Consider the following 17182-nt stretch of genomic DNA (forward strand, 5'->3'; position numbering starts at 1 on the left):
CAAGTTACTATCGAACCTCGTAGGTCGAGAAGGGTACGTACAACTTCTGAGTGGTATGGTAACCCTGTCTTAGAGGTCATGTTGTTGGACAACGGTGAACCTATGAGCTATGGAGAAGCGATGGTGGGCCTGGGTTCCAACAAATGGCTAGGATCCATGAAAGCCGAGATAGGATCCATGTATGAGAACGAAGTATGGACTTTTCTGGACTTGCCTAATGATCGGTAAGCCATTGAGAATAAATGGATCTTTAAGAAGAAGACAAATGCTGATGGTAATGTCACCATTTATGAACCTCGACTTGTCACAAAGAAGTTTCCGACAAGTTCAAGGAGTTGACTATGATGAGACTTTCTCACTCATAGCGATGCTAAAGTCTGTTGGAATTATGTTAGCAGTTGCTGCATTTTCAATTACAAAATCTGGCAGATGGATGTGAAAACAAAGTTTCCTTGACAGGTTTCCATGAGGAAAGGTTGTATGTGATACAACCAGAAGGTTTTGTTGATCCTAAGGATGCTAAAAGGTATGCAAGCTCCAGTGATCCTTCTATGGACTGGAGCAAGCATCTCGGAGTTGGAACATACACTTTGATGAGGTGATCAAAGCTTTTGGGTTTATACAAAGTTTGCAAGAAACTTGTATTTACAATAAAGTGAGTGGGAGCACTACAACATTTCTGATAAGTATATGTGGATGACATATTGTTGATCGGAAATGATGTAGAAATCCTGGAAAGCATAAAGGGTTGTTTGAAAGGAGTTTTTCAAAGGAAGACCTCGGTAAAGTTGCTTACATATTAGGCAACAAGATTTATAGAGATAGATCAAGACGTCTGATAAGACTCGCAGAGAAGATATCTTGACATGATCTTGAAGGAGTATAAAATAGATCAGTCAAAGAAGGAGTTCTTTGCTAGAGTTTTAAGGTGCGAAGTTGAGTAAGACTCAAAGCTCGACCACGGCAGAAGAAATAGAAAGGACGAGGGTCATCCCCTATGCCTTAGCCATATGCTCTATACGGTATGCCATGATGTGTACCACACCTGATGTGTGCCTTGCCACGTGTCTGGCAAGGGGGTAGAAGAGTGATCTAGGAGTGGATCACTGGACAGTGGTCAAAATTATCATTAGAGGAATAAGGTTTCTCGGTTATGGAGGTGACAAAGAGTTCGGCGTAAAGGATTACGTCGATGCAAGCTTTGACACCAATCTGGATGACTTTGAGTAGCAAACCGGATACGTATAGTGGAGAAACCATTTGGAATAGCTCCAAGTGGAGCGTGGTAGAAGCATCTACAATATAACATAGAGATTTATTAAGTACACTCGGATCTGAATGTTGCAGACCCGTTGACTAAAACCTCTCTCACAAGCAAAACATGATCAAACCCCATAACTATTTGGGTGTTAATCACATGGTAATGTGAACTAGATTATTGACTCTAGTGCAAGTGGGAGACTGTTGGAAATATTCCCTAGAGGCAATAATAAATTGGTTATTATCATATTTCCTTGTTCATGATAATTGTTTATTATCCATGCTTTAATTGTATTGATTGGAAACTCAAATACATATGTGGATACATAGATAACAACATGTCCCTAGTAAGCCTCTACCGGACTAGCTCATTGATCAAAGATGGCTATGGTTTCCTAGCCATGGACATGAGTTGTCATTTGATAACGGGATCACATCATTAGGAGAATGATGTGATGGATAAGACCCAAACTATAAACGTAGCATGTGATCGTGTCAAGTTTATTGCTATAGTTTTCTACATGTCAAGTATATGTTCCTATGACCATGATATCATGCAACTCACTGACACCGGAGGAGTACCTTGTGTGTACCAACGTTGCAACGTAACTAGGTGACTATAAAGGTGCTCTACAGGTATCTCTGAGGGTGTCTGTTGCGTTGGCATGGATTAAGACTGGGATTTGTCACTCCGTAGGACAGAGAGGTATCTCAGGGCCCACTCAGTAAAACAACACAGTAAGCTTGCAAGCAATGTGACTAAAGAGTTACCCACATGATCTTGTATTACGAAACAAGTAAAGAAACTTACCGGTAACGAGATTGAACTAGGTATGGAGATACCGACGATCGAATCTCGGGCAAGTAACAGACCGATGGACAAAGGGAATTGCATACGGGATTAGTTGAATCCTTGAAATTGAGGTTCAACCGATAAGATCTTCGTAGAATATGTAGGAACCAATATGGGCATCTAGGTCCCGCTATTGGTTATTGACCGTAGAGGTGCACTACAAAAAAACCACTTCCGTGATCATACATGTTTCTCATAGTAGGTCACGTTTTCTATCATGCATGTACATCCATGACGATTTTATGAGAGACTCAAGATAGTCATACATCTGTTGTCGTAGAAGTGTTCCATGACAATACCAAAATTATCATCACAGAAGTGTCCACTTCCATGACGATAAATGGCGCATCATGGAACTATTTTCGTCAAGGGTAATCGACACGTGGCATCCACCGTAACGGGTCGTCGTTAAGGTATCGGGTTCCGGTTTGGATCCGATAACCCATTAACAGCCCCAACCAATGGGGATTTTCCACATGTAAAATTCCCATTCGACGGAGGATCCACGTGTCGGCTCAGCGTTGGGACAGATGTCATCCACTCATTGTACGGGAGGCGCCTATGATACGTTGGCATGTGGCAAGGCCCAATAGTGGCCCATTTAGGTGAAAGAGACCGGCCCAATCAAATTAGCAAGACGGCCCATATATGGCCTACTTGTGTCTTGTCCATTTAAGCCCACGGCCCATACGAGATGTGCCAATTTGGCCCGTCAATGGCCCATTAACTATTTGACACCATTGTAGACCATCGTCAGTTCAAGCCTGTTAACAGCCTGCTATATATTTGGGCTCAATATCGGCCCCATGTGGTTTCGACCTGTTAACGGCGCATTCAAGGGATGGGCCAATTTTTAGGATGTACGTCTATCGGCCTTTTAGCGACTCATTTAAGTGTTGGGCCAATTTCCAGCCCGGTGTGTCTTTCAGCCCGTTAACGGCCCATAAATAAGTTAAGCCATTTTGCAGTTGGACCTGAATTTTGGCCTCTTAACGACCCATGCTCTTCATGACCAATACCAGCCCGTTTTCTCTTTCGGCCTGCTAAAGGCCCACAACATAGTTGGGCCATATAAAGTCCGACCTGACTTTCGACCTCTTAGCGGCCCATGCTCTTCATGGTCCGGTACGAGCCCACTATCTCTTTCGGCCTGCTAAAGGCCCAAAATACAGTTAGGCCATAAATAGCCCAACCTTAGTATTGGCCTGTTAACGGCCCGTGAAGTCAAATGGTCCCACTTATTGCCCGCTTCGATGTCGGCCTGTTAACGACCTGGGAGGTAATAGGGCCAAGCATTAACTGTTAGATCGTTTCAATTATAGCGGCCCAATAGTGCTTTCGGCCCATTAACTTAATGGGCCCGCTAAAGTTCGAACATGTTAGTTGGCCCAATTAGATAATGTCGATTCCAGCCCAGCTATAATTTCAGCCCATTACGACAAGCAATTATGGACAGGACAAAAATTGATCAATCAAAGGCCTATGAGAATTTTGGCCCATGCGAGCCCATTAGGGAAGCCCACTAAGGGCAGTGGGTTGCTTCCTTCATATAGGGCCCACGACTATTCGTGCTAACTAATAATTTCACTGCTTTTTTGCCTTCCTAGCAACTAGTTAGCTGGAATGCGAGGCGCGCTAAGCAAACGTATGGCATACAAGGAAAAACATTGAACATCCAGCATATATTACAGGAAATTACATCCACTGGGCAATCAAAGATTGATGCTAGTGCAAATAAATGAGCGGGACTTAATGATCTACAACCTCAGAATCTGCAACCTCAGTGCGGATGACGCCCATAAGCATGTGAGCAAGTTCTTCCTTCTTTGCTACACTGTCTCTGAAAACATTGATTAGTTGTTGTTGCGCAAGAATGTGCACCTCTGGTTCCTCCACGATTTCCATGATTGCTTCAGCGAGTAATTCATTCACAAACATACACTTTTTTCCATTGGATTCGAGATAGAGGAAGCTCAACAGATTCAAATGGAGATTTTGGCAGGCTTGTATTAGTGATAGTGGAGAGTGTCTCGACCACTACATCATAACATAAATTAGGAGGGGAACCGGACAGATTAATCAAGATTTACTGCCATATTACCTAGCCTAGATTTATTGGAAAGAAACCATGGGGTTGTCTTGCTGTTTTCAGAGTTTGTCTTCTTATCTTCAGCAACCTACACCAAATTAACACATTAGCATTGCTATCATTGGCCAGGTCAGATAATAGGAGAGAAACATTGACACAACGAATGTTTGGGCAACCAGACCACACCAGCCTACACCAAATTAACACAATATGGCACAACTATCATCAACAAGGTAAGGTAATAGGAAAGCAACATTGACACAATGAATGATTGGGCAACCAGAACAGCACTACAATTTAGTAATGTGCATGATATGAGATAGTACACTCATGCAACTCAGTATGCAAAACTACCATGCAGTTTTCCTTACAAAAATCAACACTATTGCCTTTAATTATACATTTTGCTACAAGTAAATTTAGATCAGATAAAGGTTGGATTCACGCCGATTAACAAAACACATGTTGATGTAAAAATTTAGTGATATACAACAGGTACTTACATCAGCATTGGAGCATAGAGAATTCCCGCAAGATACTTTCCTCGAACATGATCCCAGTTTAGAAAGTCTTCTATCCTTTAAGCTTATTTTCTAAAAGAGAGATGGGTAAGAAACATGTAGAAAATATGATCTGAATGCTATAAGATTTCATGATGTGAGGATACGCACACACTTTTTAGAATGAAGTTGACATATTTTTGCTGGACTGGAGTGGACTAGTTCTTTGGCCACTTGAATCTGCTTAATATCAGTAGGAGTTGGGTTTCTCTGTACTAGAGAAGTATCTATGAACACTGGAGTTGGTTTACTATCTCCTGGCGTTTCGATATTTTGCAAAGACCTTGTTTGTAACCCTTCAGATTCTAACATAGTCGTCTTCCCCTTGCATGCCTTATATAGAAGAATGGTGCTTCAGTTATAAAACATGCTACGGCAGAGAGATGGAATAGGTACTGAAAAATAGAAAGGCATGACATATTGACATGTATTCCCTCCATCCAGAAATAAATGGATGTGTCTAGGCGTATTTCAGTTCTAGATACATCCATTTTTATCCATTTCTGCGACATGTAATCCGGACGGAGGGAGTATGATGTAAGAGCTAGGGATATGACAAGACAACAGAGTAAAAAACACTAGTTGAATATAAAACTGTATGATAGCGGAATACATACGGAAAAACACTAAGGCAACATATGCGTGTATGATTGGGAAACTAAGATGGCATTACAAAAGACCACTAGAACAACACTTCAATGTAAAAAAACATGGTATGGTAGACAGATGAAGTACATACTGATGAATAACAATGCATAAGATATTCAGAAGCATGATGTCCAAACTAGGATTCCATTGTGGCGGAGTAGAATGACAGTACTTGAATATGAAAATATGTTATCATGAATGGAATAGGTACTGAAAAACAGGAAGACATGACATATTTACATGCATGATCAGCAGGCTAAGCACATGGCATTGAAACAGAGTAGATGCACTCCAGGACATTATATGCATGTTGTACCCATATCACGGGCCAAGGTAGAGCATGAACCTTGTGGGGTGAATATGATTTGACATCTTTCTACAAGTCTTCTGAAGAACTACCTTTACATGTTCCATCATATTGGCTATCATTAACGTCAAGTTTGTTGGTCGTTACATTGCTCCGTGCAGTTCTTGTGGATATATCACTGTGTGCAATTATATCTGACATGCATGGAAGACAACTAGTAGTTAGATTTATGTAATGAGTGCATGTAGGAGACGACATAAATAGTAGGACTGGGCTTAACTAGCAGCAACATGTCTCAAAAACTAAAGGGAGAACACGGATGAAAGCTACAGAATATGTATCGTTTGTACTCGAGATTAACTAGATGGCACACAAAAGTATTAAAGAACAACATAGGTAATACTAGAAGTGGTATAATCACCAGCATGTGGGATAACATTGGCTGATGGGTGATAACTATGGAACAACGTTACCTAAAGAACAAGTCTCTTATATGAACTATGGAACAAGGTTAACTCCTAAATAAGACTCTTAAGAGATCAGCATGAATATATAGTGAAATGTGATAATTTATTTTCCATGCTTAGATTAATAACAAAGCCATAAATGTTGCACACAAGTAAGATGAGGGTACAACCTATCTGGCCGCCATCCATAGGAGTGAGCATCATGTGCTGACTTGTCGATGGCCCTGCAGTTGTTGTGGCGGTCCATGTCGGGCACACACATTCGATGCAGGGAACTATTAAGTGGGGACTATAGCTCCCTTCTGGTGTATGCTTCCCTTGTTGGAGCAGCTGCGGTGAGAAGGAAGATGGCGTGGCTGAAGATGCAGAAAACGCAAAATGTTAAGAATGACACATATCTTTGATATGAAGAAATACCCTAAGAGATCAACAGTAAGGTACGAGAGTGGTCACACGTCTGTTGACTGAAAACTAAATTGAGCTACTACTTCGCCATCGCTCGTTGGATCGAGGAGGTGAAGGCGTCATCAAGTCATACGTATGTTGAACGTGGTGGTGCCGTCCGTTCAGCGCTTGGATCGGGAGTTCACGGGACGGATCGTGATTGGATCGCGAAGACGTCCGACTACATCAACCGCGTTTCTTAACGCTTACACTTAGTGATATAAAAGGGTATGTAGATGCAATCTCTCCTCTCGTAGATGGTCATCTCCTAGATTGACCTTGGTGAGCATAGGAATTTTTTTTGTTTCCCATGCAACGTTCCTCAACATTTTACTGAGCGCAAAAGTTTCTGTTTTTCAACAAGATCAAATCAACTATCACCAAACATGATCCCAAAGGCTTAGCTTGGCACAAAAACTAATTAAAACTTAAAAACACAATCATAATAGTAGCATAATTGTGCAAACACTCCAGAACAGAAAGAAAAAAGGCAAAAATAAATTTTATTCATTGGGTTGCCTCCCAACAAGCGCTATCGTTCTATGCCCCTAACTAGGCATAATGCAAGGTTTCAAGTATGGTCATCCTTGGTTTCCAACTCTTCAATCAAACACTTATAATTCTTCAAAGATTTAGCACATAAAATGTCAATAACAATACTTCTAGGAACGAGATTGAAAATTTCATTCTTGCAAGTAGGGTCTCTTATCACTTTAATAAAATTAGGGTGAATGCTAATCATCTTAAGATATCCTTTTTTATTATTAGAAGTTGCACCCTTGTTCTTAGTGACTTGAGTAATCTTGCCAATTTTTATGGGAGTTCTCTCGATGTTTTAATGGAAGAGAAAGCCGAGCTTAAATTACTAAAAATTCCTTCCAACTTATCAATTCTAGCGGGACTCTCTTCTATTCTCTCGTTTACTGTGGATTCTTTTAGTACCTTAAGATCATCTCCCACTTTGACCCGACTCTATTAGAAAGATTGTGCATCCTTTTATCTAGTTTTCCAATGCTTTCTTCAGTTTTATTTTCAATAACATCTAACCTTTCCATAACAGGCTCAAGTGTTAAAGTTGTTTCATTAATCATGAGAGGTGGCGAACCTACTAGATTTCCCCTAGCATTAAAAGCGCCCAAAGATGGACACATCAAGAAATTTCCACCGGTAACTGTATCAAGAACGAATCTATACCAAGTGGTGATGCCCGCATAAAAACAACAAAGAAGAAGAACGGTAGATTGCTTACTAACAGATCTGTTATGAGCATTGTGAATCCTATACCAAGCATCTTTTAGAGTTTCTCCTCCCCTATGCTTAACATTAAGAACTACGTTCTCATAGGTACATGCAATAGAGCAAGAGCTAGCCATAATAACAAGGTAGAGGAAATAAAATCACACACAAAAGGATAGATCTGACAAGAAAAATGGTGAACGAAAAAGAGGGGCGAATAAAACGGAAATTTTGTGAAGTGGGGGACATGAAAAGGAGAGGAAAATGTCAAATAATGTAAATTGCAAGGAGATGAGATTTGTGATTAGGAACCTGATAGATGTTTCCCCGACAACGGTGCCAGATCTTTGATCCTCCCTTTTGATGTCTTATATTTGCGTCAGTATTTTCCCCGAGGAGTAAGGAATGATGCAGTACAACTAAGGTAGGTAAATCCCTCAGTTATCAAACCAAGGTTATCGAGCCAGTAGGAGAATCAAGCAACACTATGTAAATGGTACCTGCACACAAAGAACAAATACTTGCAACCTGACGCGAAAGAGGGGTTGCCAATCCCTCTCGGGTAATAGATTGGTAAAGTGATAGATTGGTAGATGCAAATAAAATAAAGGCAAATAAAATTCAGCGAGGTGTTTTCGGGTTTTTGGTAATATAGATCTGAAAATAAAAGATGCAAATAAATAAAAAGGCAAATAGCAATATGAATCTGAAAACATATGATGAGAAAATAGACCCGGGGGCCGTAGATTTCACTAGTGGCTTCTCTTGAGAAATAGCATACAGTGGGTAAACAAATTACTGTTGGGCAATTGATAGAACCTCAAATAATTATGACGATATCCAGACAATGATCATTATATAGGCATTACGTCCAATATTAGTAGACCGACTCCTACCTGCATCTACTACTATTACTCCACACATCGACCGCTATCCAGCATGCACCTAGTGTATTAAGTTCATGAAGAAATGGAGTAATGCATTAAGAATGATGACATGACGTAGACGAGATCTATTCATGTAGGAATAACCTCCATCTTGTTATCCTTAATAGCAACAATACATACGTGTCTTGCCGCTCCTTCTGTCACTAGGAAAGAACACCGTACGATCGAATCCATCACAAAGCACCTCTTCCCATGACAAGAAAAATCGATCTAGTTGGCCTAACTAAACCAAAGATTCAAAGAAAAACACAAGGCTATAAGTAATCATGCATATAAGAGATCAAAGAAACTCAAATAACTTTCATGGATATAAAGATCTGATCATAAACTCAAAGTTCATCGGATCCCAACAAACACACCGCAGAAAGATTTACATCAAATAGATCTCCAAGAGACCATTGTATTTAGATTTCAGAATCAAAAAAAGAGAAGAAGCCATCTAGCTACTGCCTACGGACTCGTAGGTCTACAATGAACTACTCACGCATCATCGGAGAGGCACCAATGAGGATGATGAACCCCCTCCGTGATGGTGTCTAGATTGGGTCTAGTAGTTCTGGAACTTGCGGCGTCTGGAATTGTATTTCGTCGACTCCCCTAGGGTTTTTGGATTTCCGGGGGATTTATAGAGCAAAGAGGCAGTGCGGGATGCCACCGAGGTGGTCACAACCCACCAGGGCGCGCTTGGGCCCCCCTTGGGGCACCCCTCTGGTACTTCTTTGGCCCAACTTGTTCCTTCTAGTCCATAAAAAATCTCTAAAAAGTGTCACTGTGTTTGGACTCCGTTTGGTACTGATATTCTGCGATGTAAAAAGCAAGCAAAAAATAGCAACTGACACTGGGCACTATGTCAATAGGTTAGTCCCAAATAATGATATAAAGTTATTATAAAATGATTGTAAAACATCATAGAATAATAATATAACAGCATGGAACAATCAAAAATTATAGATACTTGGAGACGTATCAAATTCCGATGTACATATTGCCACTTTTCAGTAGGTAGTGTCAATGATGGCCCCATGTATATATTGCCACTTTTCAGTAGGTAGTGCCCGTTGTCAGCTTTTCAGTGTTTTTTTTAGGTCTGAATCTATTATAAAAGTTCATAAGAAGTATAAAACACATCAAATATAATAAAAATTACATCGAGATTCCGAGACCACCGAACGATCACTACTACCGTCACAATAAGCCACTACTAGGTAAAAGCCTAGCAGTAGCGCGGGTCTTAGGCCTAGTAGTAGAGCGGGCAATGACGCTACTAATACAGCTAACTTGTAGTAGTAGTGTTGTTTGTCCCACGCTACTGTTATTAGCAGTAGCATAGTGTCCAAATAAGCGCTACTGCTAAGTAGATTAGCAGTAACGTTCGTCCATCCAGTGCTACTGCTAATTAGCTGTAGCGCTTAGGGGCGGCGCTACTGCTTCCTGCTGAACAGCGCTACTACTATATTTTCACATATTTTTTTCTGCAATGCATTTGTGTTGTTTTTGAACTGGTTTTATAAAGTATTCTAATCATATCGTAAACATGCAATATGCTCATCATATCATACACATAATAGTCTCATCATATCATCCAACACAAATCATGTCGTCTCCTCATAATCATGATATAGCGATACAAGTTAACTGACATGTCTCGAATACAAGCAACTGCATGACATCCTCTCTCACGCTAGCGTCAACCTCAAGTAACTATCTTCCACTTCGGCTCTGCTATCGAACCCTCTTTGGCTGCCACCTGAAAACCGGTGCACCTAGGCCTGACACTCGGGCCCCTCGTCATACACTTCTTCGCCATCGATGATCTATGTACCGACATCGTCACATGAGTCGATAATATGCAACATATATAGTTGAGCAACAGAAAGAGACGGAGTTAGCAAAAATAGAAGCAACATATCATAAGCATAAATAACAAAGTTCATCATACCCAAACTGTCCTAACTAGAATGATCTTCACTAGTTGAGGAGGATGCTTTAATTACATCACAAAGTTTTGTCATGCATAAATTCAAAGTTTCATCATAGAGAAAGTAGTGACTAAACGTACACATTGTCATATATCGTCTATCACTCCAACATGTTGTGCCATCCTTCCAAATCAGGGAGGAAGTTCCCGAGCGAAGTGAAAGGCTTCAGGTCAAGATGCTGAGCGGCCACGCGTGTTCGGACGTCTTCCTATGACATTTGCCCTTCTTCGTACAACATAACTGTTTTTTGAGGACCTCCTTCATGATGATTTGGGCAAGTTCTTGCTGGGTCTGATAGAACTCAGCTCGGAGTCAATGATCCGGGACATTTCCTAGTTTCTTTGCCCATTGCAGAATATCGGCATCGCCGGATCTAGGTGACATGCAAAGGTTCTGGCAATTCCGTCTGTACTCCAGCATGTGGTGAAGGACAAGGAATCCATCGCCGAGAGTACCTCCCGATTGCTAGATGCAGCAGAAGTCGGTCTTATGGCCGAAGCAGGGCGCACGGTTCCTTGTCTCTTGAGGGTGATCTCTCCACCCCGTTAGCCGTGGATTAAGATAGCATTGTCGAGAACAGACTTGATGTGGGTGTAATCCTTTTTCTTCATGTTCTTCGATGAGTCCAAGTAAAGAGCATGGGAGAATTAGGAGTAAAGGATGATGAGGGACGGCGCGCCCTTCGCTGCGCAAAATAAGTACACCTCAAATTATCCTCCATGCGTGCAATTGAATGATTGAAATTGAAGGAAGGATATCCGCGTATGACTTACCATGGGATGGTAAGGCAGGAGAATTGTCTCCTTGTCCTTATTGCCGGCCATGAAAACAGCGATGTAGTTTCTCGCGTATTCACGGTGCTCTAGGCAGACTGCCAAGAAGCCCTCGTGCATAAAGTATGGGTCAGTGACACAGATATAAGGTATTTGCTCAATCCTGATGATGTAGTTCATGTACAAGGCAAAAAGGTGGACAGACATAAAATCCAGCTTTGTCAAGTGAAACATGTCAAAGATGTAGTCGAATCGAAGGAAGAACTTTTCCGCAAGGAATGTCTGGACGTACAACCTTTGTTGCGGCACGTTAACCACATAGAGCGGGTATCCTGGATTTTTCAAGGCGATAAGGCTTTTCTCTCTCCACATCACATCATCGTGAAGTCTCCTTAGATCGCCATCTATGGACTCTACCGCTGCCGTAGGATCGGATCACCGAGGATATGGTATTCCGTCACACCTTTGATAGGTATACAGTCTTCAACCCGAGGCTGCAGAGGCGGTTGGCTCATAGGAGCAGCTTTGCCGCCATTTCGGACTTTCTTCGGTCTCTTCCTATGCTTCTTTGCTACCAGAAATGAGCCTATCATACGTTCATCCTCCGCCAATTCAAGCATCAACTCATCACGCTCAAACCCGGAGTCATACTGCTGAGCGATCAATCCTCCATTGTCATAGGCGCCGATATTGAGATACCGCAGAGGGTCATCATCCTCGTCCATGGCATCATGCATTGCTTCTTCGCCGATGGTGACATCATCAACCACTAATGGAGCCTCTTCCTCACGACCTCCACTATCACCTGACATGATAGGTGACATTAATTGGGTAGGTGGGGTGTTGGTGTTCGTACCTTGATGAGGCTGCTTGGTCATGGGTGTGCTCACGGCCACCTCCAAACGAAGCAGACTCTTTGGCCACAACAGGACCCGACTCTTGCAATAGGGTCGAGCATGACAGGTAGTTACCGTGAGGGCGTCGAGCTCAGCCAAAGACAAAGCCCCTCCGAGCACGCTAGAGACGGAGGATGGGCAGCTATGAGCAGGTGCGATTTGCGTGAGTAGGTGCTGGTGAAACGCTAAACGAGATGCTCCCAAAAAAGTTGGGAAGGGGAAAGTCTGCTGCCTCTTTATCTGGATTTTGCTTGGTCCAATTGATGACAGCCGGAAACCAGGTAGCAAACGAAGATACCATTTCCGCTCTTGCAGCAGCTACCGCTTCTTTGACTGCCTCGTTCAGCAACTCAGGTCGTATCACTTCTTTGGTCTCAACTGATTTCTTATCGACCGCAATCTCAACCTTCTTGTTGATGTTTATTTCATTTAACCTCTGTCTTTGCTTTCTCTCCTTGGCGTCCTCATGGTAGTAGTGCTCCCACGTGGTGCTGCCTCCTTCGTCGTGCACGCGTCCATACGACGGCCGAGTGTCCACTAGGAGTCTTTTCAATATGTTCAATGCCCGGTTGAATGGGGTGTCCCACTTGGGCCTCGCCAACGCCTCAAATGGCGAGTCGCTTTTGCGGCAATCTTGTGCCACTATTTCTGCAAAAGGAACATGGATACAAATGCGACTAAATGTGCAGTCAAACTGATTAGAAGCTAAAATTAGGGGGTAAATTAAAAATTACCAACAATCTCATGAACTCCTTCGTGACCGCGTCCGTTTCGAAAACCTTGTTGACTGGGTCCCAATGGTACCGGGCCCTGATGACATCACGCTCCTGCGGGACGGTGAACTGTGCCAAGGGGTCTGGGATCCCCAAACTTTCACGTTCTGCGTCCTCCTTGACCCATATGGGCCTCTTCCCGGCGTAACCATGGCTTCCGAGGCGGTGGCACCCCATGTTCCTCTCTTGAAGCCCCTTCATGTACTTCGACTTTTCTTTGGCAGCTTCGGCAATGCAAGCCTTTTTGAATATTTTTAATTGCTCTTCCGTAATTGTCGGATTATCCTTTACAATCTCGGAGTAGGGTTCCTATTTGACGATGATCCGATGTTTCACCCTTACTTTCTAGGCGAACAACACGCTGCTAGACTTTCCCATGGTGCGACTGTTTATCTTCTTCATTGCCGGGTCTTCCCACAGTCAAGTATATTTGATTTCATCCTAACCCGAGAACAAGAATCTCTGGTGCAACTTCTTTAGGAGGGAGTGCTCCATATTTGGTATCTTCTTTAATTTTTCATCGTTGATGGTGGCGGTTTCCTGTAGGATGCAGCCTACTTAATTGCCGTAGCACATGCGCGCTTCTGTAGGCTCTGTTGGCTCGAAATTGCCGGGGTCCACCGCCATGACCACTAGTCTAGTAGTGCCAAGCTGGTTTGGGTGTTGTATCCTCTTTGGTTTCGGTTCTATACCGGCTAATTCGCCAGCATTGGCGCCGGTGTCGGTCTCGGCATCGGTCTCAGTGTCAGTGCCGGTGTCGGTCTCAGTCTCGGATGTGACACGGGGGTACTACAACAACCGTTGCTCCTCCAGATAATTCAAATAGTCGCTTGCCGCCTCGTAGACGTTGCAATTACCAGAACCCTCTCCTTCATCGTTGCTAGCCATGTTTCACAGGATTAAGTCTAGTCAATTAATTCTAGACCTAATAAAATGAATAATGACATAAAAAACCTATGTTTTGTCGGAATATTGATTCATTCCCGTTGCGGCAAAGCCCGAGCACTCGATATGTCCTAGTTCTAGCACGAGTCATGCTGAAATTCACGGAAAATTTTGGCATGACCTCTGCTAAAAAGTGGACAAATCGAGCTCCTGAAATTTGTCGGAAGGGGTAAAACATAGGCCACTTGGAATCATTCCCTGCAAACAACAAAAGGCCACTTGGGCATAATCAAACCACTTCAATGTTGCATATAACAAGACCACTTAAGAACCTGTACATGAGCGACTAGAACAATAGATATACATGAGCAAACACTATTGAGGAATTTGCATATAACATGACCACTTCAAATTTGCATCTCCTAGTGTTTGACACTTCAAAAAAATCTACACAAATCTCATGCTCTCTCAAACTCAATTCAAAAACCAATATAGACGGATGAACCCCAGAAACCTAGAACATTTACATATTTTCTGTCCTAAATTATTGTTCTAATAAAAATTATGAACCCTAGAACTCAATTTTTGTCCTAAATTTCAAATTATGAACCCTAGAACTCGATTCAAATTATATCCTAAATTTCCGTCCTAATAAAAGTTCAGTAAAAATTAAGAACCTACTAGACTTGCAGCACTAATAGAAACTTATATTTTTATATTGAATTTTTTCTCTAAACTAAACCCTACTGCCCTAACATTTCTAGTTAACCCCTACTGCCCTAGTTACTTAAGCATCCACAAGTACTAGCTAATTTGATGAACCCTAACTAATTAGATGAGCCCTAGCTACTTAAGCATCTACAACTACTTAAGCACCCTAGCTAGGCAGAGGTAGGGGAGGAGGAGGTGTAGGCGTGCTCACCTCGAGTGCCGGTGGAGTTAGGGAGAAGGAGGAGGCAGAGCGGCTGAGGGAGGGGGTGCGCGGTGTCGAGGTCGGGGTCGGACCTCGGGCACGCGGCGAGGGAGGGCACTAGACGGCGACGGAGGGTAGCCGGCAGCGTGCGGAGGGCGATGTGAGGGCGCGCAGAGGGCGACGACGATAGAGGAGTGGGGGATTTGGGGAGAAAGCCCGCGTGGGGGTTATGTCAAATGTAGCGGTAGCGCAGGTCTGGAAACAACGATGTAGCTAACTTAGCTATAGCGCCGGTGCATAAAACGCGCTACTGCTATAGGAAGTAACTATTCATTTTCCTCTTTTTCTTTTATTTTTTCCTTTTCCTTTTCCTTTTCTTTTCTTTTTTAATTTCCTTTTTCCTTTCTCCTTTATTTAAGAAACTTAGCTATAGCGCTAGCCTCCAAAAGGCGCTACTGCTAGGTTAGCTATAGCACTTGTTGAAAACAAGCATTGTTGTTATGCCTTTCTCCTTTATTTTTATTTTTCTTTTATTTCTCTTTACATTTTCTTTTTTTTCCTTTCTCCTTTTTCTATTTCTTTCATTTTTAATTACTTTTCTATTTCTTTTCATATTATTTTCTTTTTCTTAGCAGCAGTGCTTGCAGGTGAAAGCGCGCTACTACAACGAATTTGCCGGTAGCGCGTTTAGCCCAAGCTCGCTACTACATTTTCTAGCCCGCCGACAACAGTGTGGGAATTATAGTAGTAGCGCGTTTTCTCGTAGATGCGCTACTGCTACAGGCATAGCTGTAGTGCCCTTTGTTTCCCCGCGCTACGGGTAAGTAGCAGTAGCGCTTAATTTTAACCAACACTACTGATAATCCTCTATCGTGAGCTGTCGTCTGTTGTTATCGTCACTCCCCTACTAGAGCCGGCTTGACATTGTCAATGACAACCGCAAACTTTTGGTGCACGTGTCCCTAAGAGTCGGCACCATGGAGTTAGTGTCGTCGTCGTTGAACCCTTGAATGGATCTGAAGTACCTGATACCAAATCTCACCACACGATGAGAAACGCTAACCTCATCTCCCCAAAGAAGATGGCAAGAATCTACGCCGGAGCTCCGTCGACTACGTCCCGGCAGACGAACTCGAGGGGGATCAAAGCTTGGAATACAAATTCGAAGAAGAAACACTGTCGTCCGCCCGAATGCCGCACCTGCGAGAATTAAAAATTCTAACATAAACTGCTAAACGGAACAGAGGCACCGGGATTCACCGTCCCGCCACCGACCTCCGAAACAGCAGGCAAAGGGAAGACGAATCCACGTGCTCGCCGACAAAGTCTGCAGAGGCGAATTCGCCCTAGCCATCAAGGGGTAGGGAAGGAAACCATAGAGCCATGCCCTTTTAATCTACTCCTTTAGTTTTCAACAATCAAGTGTGGTTTGAGCTGTCAACATGGTTGCATACGCCACCGGCTGACCAATTTCAGTTCACTCACCGCAGGAAATAAATAAAATAGAATATATACACCAGCTCTCTAACCGTAAGAAAAGAGAAAGGTAGATGTTGTAGATGCTTCTAGCCAATTCATAATCCAATGGAACACCTCGTGCATCGGTTCGGTGCCGCGTCATGGGAATATACAAGGAGAGCCCATGACCATTTTACGTTAAGACATCACAATATATTAAAACGATGTAGTTACTTTCCTGGAACTTTTGTTTTTCATTTTCTCCTCATAAATCTTCTTGTGAACTTGTTTGATGCCCCTTGTGGCTTGGAATGAAAGTCTTTAGGCAGGCGTAAACCTGCCGCAGTCCCATTAAAAAAACATTTTTAGAATCATGGGTAGTTTTGGTCACCCGAGCCAACGTTGCTGCCACATCTGTGTTATTAAACACCCTCTATCTTTGTATGGAAAGCAGAATATGTATTGTATATTTCACATTTTGCCCACACCAAAGAATAATATTAGGATATTGCATATGTACAATAGTTGTCCTGAAATGCACCTAAACTTTATCAATTTGGATGAGTTAAAATGCAATGATTTTTATCTTCGACCTCAACCGTCAGTTTTATGTCTAGCCGCTCTCCCATCAGGCCGAACCAACGCCCTTCCCATTCATGCCTGAAACCGCTACCACATTGCCTCACCACATTGT

Source organism: Triticum dicoccoides, chromosome 6B, assembly GCF_002162155.2.
Source record: "Triticum dicoccoides isolate Atlit2015 ecotype Zavitan chromosome 6B, WEW_v2.0, whole genome shotgun sequence".
Taxonomy (NCBI): Eukaryota; Viridiplantae; Streptophyta; class Magnoliopsida; order Poales; family Poaceae; genus Triticum; species Triticum dicoccoides.